We start from the raw sequence: 6,413 nt of genomic DNA on the forward strand, positions 1-6,413 counted from the left end.
TTCACAATAAGTATTTGTATTTGGAAATTCCACCCTGCGGATAAAAATGAATGAGTTGTAGGACGCCGGTAATGCAATTAGAGCCGACATTTAGGGTGCGTTCCGTTTCACGCATATGCGCGCATTTTTTATAGTATACGTGACATAAACTATAGATAAATGCGCACATATGCGTGAAACGGAACGCACTCTAAAGGCCATTACACGTAAAAAAATTTTAGTCGTAACCGTAAGACCGTAAGCAAATTGACCAATCACAACCCAGCATTTCGAAATATACGAATTGTGATTGGTCAATTTGCTTACGGACTTACGGTTATGACTAAAACTTTTGTACGTGCAATGGCCTTTACTGTCGGTATCAAAAATACATAGTTTGTGTCACGTATATTACAGATTTTCAGTGCTGAGGCCTGATTCTCGAAAATGTGTGAAAAATATCGTATGCGATATTTCATTAATGGGCGATTTGATTGACTGAGAATTATGATATCTAGTGACATTCATGAAACATCGTATGCGACATTTTTAATATACCTAGATTGCATGTTCGAGGAGTGGGGGTATAGCTCACGTAGAAAAGGATGCACTCTGTTTTTATTGTGTGTATTCTCTATTGCACACTCTTGATGGAAGGGGAATAGGGGAGGCAATTACTAACCTATACGACGATACAATCGCTGTTTTTTTATTTTTTCCGATATAGTGATCAACTTATTGTTAGATCACCGTGCCTTCAATTCACCCCGAGATTTATACAGGTATAGCCGCTGTACTGTCGTACAAGTTAGCAACTATCTCTTTTTATTCCCCTTCCGTCCGCGGTACGCGAGAGAGAACGCACAGTAAAAATAGAGTGCATTCTTTTCTACGTGAGCTATACTATCACTCTTGAAGTTTGCAAGAACGCACAGCCTAGGTATAATCATGTCTATAGTTCCGATATTCACTGCCAGCATTGGAAATTTAACATTATATAAACTTTATAACATTATTTAAAAATATTTTTAAAAAGATGTAATGCTTGTATATCTCTATAAGGCGAAATAGATATTTAGAAAAATAATGTTTTGACCAATTACTGACAATCGGATTTATCGTTATCATCTCAACATCAACAGATTTTTTTGAGATAGCATGTACGATATAAGAATAAAGGAAAGGGAGATAAATAAAATATATATAACCTTGCAAATAAATAAAATTGTGGCTAAAACAGATATTTTATTAGACAGAAATCTCATAAGATACGAATATTTGTTGTATAGGTTAGGAAAACTGCCAAAAACCTTATCAGTATCCATACAACAAAAATATTACACATTTGTTACAATAAAAAGGGGATCAAGCAATTATTACATGTCAGATGTCTCAGACCATCTGACTTTCTCGTGAAAACGTAGATACCCCTTCCCCTTGGAGAGGGGCGGGGATTATGTCGGACCACGGTTGTCGCCCTGACTGCACCATACATGGCCAGCACGTCACTACAACTGACGTCATAGTGACGTGCTTGCCACGTTCTGCTACGTCTGTGCAGACGGGGCGCCTCTCCCCCCTCCGGTTTTTCCCCGGAGTCTCCGGGCGAAACACAAAATCTCCGGCTCTCTGCCTCAGGAGAAAAAATCTCCGGGCCATATGACATGAGAAGAAGAGAGATTATATTTTCCCTATTTTTTATAATCGGACAAAGAGAAAGAAAGAGAGAGAGAGAGAGAGAGAGAGAGAAAGAGAGAAAAAGTAATAGTTTTAAGTCTTAACACTTTAAGAATTTTTATAAATTTTTATCAAATTTTAATCAAATAATAGTTATGTATTTATTTTTACTAACATATAAAATTATATGTTTAATTTAAACATAATATTATGTTAATATATACATATTATATATATATATTCAATATACATATTAAAATATTGAGTAGTGCGTATTTTTTCATAACATTTTTTTATAACGATGTGATAATAATGCAATGTGCGTATGTTCGTAAAAATATAAATAATGTTTAATTTTATAATGATTATTAGTATCGCACGATGTTTAATTTGAACTTAATATGTTAATGTATTCGAAGATTTAATATTTGATACGTATTTTTATTTGTTCGTGCCTTCCCCTCCCCCCCGTTTTTTTAGACCTCCGGGCAAAGCCTGGCATAGAGGTGGCAACCGTGTGTTGGACTCGTACCGACTAAAACTCCCTCCGGAGTGCTTACCAGTTGGGCCGGAGTGTGAGAGTTAGAGGGATTGACACTTCATTCTCTCCCCAGCGATAACCTTGATAACTATTGCAAATTTCGCAAAATGGTACGGGGGACTTTTGGGTTCGCTTTGACCCGCTCTATATCTCCACGAGAGATTATTCAGGTAGTTCGAGATATATATTCAGATTAAGAAATAAATAAAATAAATAACTTAAGAAATCAATACTTCCGCTATATAATATTAAAATTCAGTTTTAAAAGTAGAATATCTATTGTAACTAACACATTGCATTAATATCTTTAGAAAGCTATCTATTGTAACTAACATGTTGCATTAATATCTTTAGGAAGCTATCTATTGTAACTAATATGTTGTATTAATATCTTTAGAAAGCTATCTATTGTAACTAACATGTTGCATTAATATCTTTAGGAAGCTATCTATTGTAACTAACATGTTGCATTAATATCTTTAGGAACCTATTTATTGTAACTAACATGTTGCATTAATATCTTTAGGAAGTCATAACTATCCTATAAATATATCTTCCTCTAGCTATGATGTCTGGAATTTTATAACTTTCTTTTTTCTTTGTCTCAACAGTTCTCTTTTTGCCGATCTACGTAATACTCGTAAGTTCCACATTCTCGCAGCTGTAACAGTTTCATATTTCTACTGATACATATAGTAATGTACTAATATAATATATATAATATACAGAGTATATAATGTACTAAAGGGTATATAATATACTAATATATATAATATATTGGAACAATTTCTTATCCTTAATATACCATATATTCTTGAACAAGTTCTAAGACTATTTTTCCTCTTGCAAAATATTATTCGATGTTTACAAAATTATTGAGATAAATAGTTTCGCTTATTAACGCACCTTCATTAAGATTAACCCGATAAGATTAATGAATTTTATTTTTAATTTTACGATTTGATCATGAGTTACGAACATTCCTTTCTTCTCGTGACCGGTTAAGTGATAAAAACTGTCCAGGAAGAAAATCATAACGACATCAAAATGACGAGAAAATGGTCATAATGAGAAAAGAGTTTTTCTCATTATTCTGATGTCATTTTAATGTCATGATTTTCTGTTCTGCCTGAGTATTAATCTCAAGATAAGCAATCTTTACGAAAGAATACAAATTCGTCGATTCGCTTAAAAGTAAGAATATTTTATGCTTTCCAATCATAATTAACACTTCGTTTTTATAGTTTATTTTATAGTTAGAAAAAACTCGTGTAATATCAAATATTTTACTCTCAAACGTTACATTGTAATATCGTGTCCTAATTATATTATAATTACTAATTGATAATCCTCTCCTGCTCGCCTTCTGTCCTTTCGGCCCGTAATAAATGAACTATTTATCTTAATTACTCAGTAACTAAGCATCAGATAACATTTTGTAAGAGGAAAAATAGTCTTAGAATTTGCTTATTGCTCATTTGCTTAGAGAAGAATATGGTGTATTAAGGACGAGAGATTCCGGATCATCCTTATCACACATATTAATGACACACATGTCAGATTTTATAAGAAATTAGAAATTAGTAGAATAACGTCGGTGCAACGCGAAAGTGCATTTTTCTCGTTGCGAAATCAATCTTCCATATAACGAAATAACGTCAATAACGTTTTAAATTTCTAGAAATGCCCGAGCTGTATGCTTACGATTTCACAAAACGGTTTCATCATGAGTCATAGATGATTAACACGTTGACTGCCAACTACGAGATATCTCGTAGGTTGTTTACTTGCCCAGGACGCCTAACTGCGAGTTATCTCGTCCCTTCATTACTTGCCATATTTGTACAGCTACGAGGAAACTCGTAACAGTGTAAATATGAATAGATGGCCTCAGGAAAGAGAAAAAAAAATGTTTTTTTAAAGAAAAACATTTTTTAAGCTTTATGATTATTACTATGTACTATTATTAAAGTTTTTAATAATATAACATGATTAAATCAAATTGGCTCTTTAGAGCCGTGAAAAATTCCGTGGCAGTCAACGTGTTAATGTTGCTTCTTACTTGGTTACGAATATTTCCAATTGAAGGATTCCCTCTCTACGAAAGGTATCGAAACTTAAGGAAATAGAAATTTATCTACAGTGACAGTCGAAAACTTTTGTCAACTTCCATAATAGAATAAATGTAATTGCGGGGAAACGATGCTTACTGGCCACGTGTGACGAAATATTAAATAGCGAAAACAATCTGATTTGGTAGATTTCGCGATAGAAAAATGTAATTTCAAGTAATTTCAAGGAAAATGGTTTTATAATTTGTTCAAGGATATGATGTATTGAGGAGAAGAAATTGTTCCGGATCGTCCTGTACATAATATTTTAATACACTTAATATCTATTTCCCCGTTGTTTATCTGTCGGTCGTATCTCGGCAAAATTGCCACTCACATGTATATTTTCTGGAGCTTCCGATATTCGCTGTTGATACTAAAAATACATAGTTTTTGTCATATCATAAATTTTCAAATTTCTAGTGGTAATACATGTTGGAGCCTGGATTCCCTTCAAATTCGTCACGCATGCGTGTGAAATTCACCATACCTACGCTGCGACCATAATATTTAAAAACGTTAATTCTAGGATGTATCTGCTGTATCTGAGCGAGAAAGAAAGAAATAAGGGCGATTAAAGAGGGAGGGTACCCGAGTGACGTTCCCGAACACAACGCATAGAGAAATTTATAATTTGCTACCGCTAAAAACAAAATACGATGCACATCTAATGATCCACAAGATTCGCAGTATAACTCCGTTTACTTCATCCTTGTTATTTGCAGTTGTATAAAAAACAGCCAAGCCAGGGATCTGTTCCCTTTTTTAGATAAGCTTCAACTCCGTTTCTTTTCTCTTCAACACATACATAAATTTATTTAGTAGTAATTCGAAATGAAACGTCTAATGTTGACTCATGAAGATGAAGAGGCATGCATGACGTCTACTAGGAACCCAGGGTGCATTCCGTTTCACGCATATGCGCGCATTTATCTAGTTTATTTCACGTATACTATAAAAAATGCGCGCATATGCGTGAAACGGAACGTACCCCTAGTCAGGCTAGGTTGGAGCCAATCAGCATTCTGATTCTGCGCAAGCGTATTCTATGTGCCTATAAGACTCGCCATACAGTAAATTCGCTAAAATGTTTCAAAGCCTGACTAGACGTTAAAAGTGAACAAAGTAAAGAAGTTGTTTAGAAGGAAAAGGAAAGTTGTTACTGAAGTTCTTAGTTTCCTTTTGCATTTCATTTGGATTGGTTGGCCAGTGCTTCTCCTCTTCCGACTAGCGTTCAGCGACATTTAATACTAATTTGGGATATATGAGGCAGAGCCGACTTGGCTTTACTCTTCCTCGAACATCGTTCGTGTAAAGTCGTCTTCTGCTGAGAATCAGTTCGCGAGACAGTGTAGAGTCGACGTGTCGTTGGAAGTCGGTTCGAGAACGCGGCCTCCAGTTGCTCTTCCATTCGTCGACGTGAAGCGAAGAGGATCACACGCCTTTTGCGTTAGTCTTGCTCGAACATCGTTCACATGAAGTTGTGCTGAGAATCAGTTCGTAAATACAAGGCATTTAGAATACTGCAACACGGACGCTCACATCGCTAGAAATTACACAGTTTTCGGTTGCTCTTCCATTCGCCAACGTGAAGCGAAGACGATCGCACGCTTTTTGCGTTAGTCTTGCTCGACCATCGTTCGCGTAAAGTTGCGCGCTGAGAATCAGTTCGCGAGACAGAGTAGAGTCGACGTGTCGTTGGAAGTCGGTTAAAAAACGCGGCCTCCGGTTGTTCTTCCATTCGCCGATGTGAAGTGAAGAGGATCACACGCCTTTTGCGTTAGTCTTACTCGAGCATCGTTCACATGAAGTTGTGCTGAGAATCAGTTCGTAAGTACAAAGCATTTAGAATACTGCAACGCGGACGCTCACATCGCTAGAAATTACACAGTTTTCGGTTGCTATTCCGTTCGCCAACGTGAAGCGAAGACGATCGCACGCTTTTTGCGTTAGTCTTCCTCGAACATCGTTCGCGTAAAGTTGCGCGCTGAGAATCAGTTCGCGAGACGGAGTAAAGTCGACGTGTCGTTGGAAGTCAGTTAAGAAACGCGGCCTCCGGTTGTTCTTCCATTCGTCGACGTGAAGTGAAAACGACCACATGCCTT

Source organism: Harpegnathos saltator, unplaced genomic scaffold (genome assembly GCF_003227715.2).
Source record: "Harpegnathos saltator strain DR-91 unplaced genomic scaffold, Hsal_v8.6 scaffold573, whole genome shotgun sequence".
Taxonomy (NCBI): domain Eukaryota; kingdom Metazoa; phylum Arthropoda; class Insecta; order Hymenoptera; family Formicidae; genus Harpegnathos; species Harpegnathos saltator.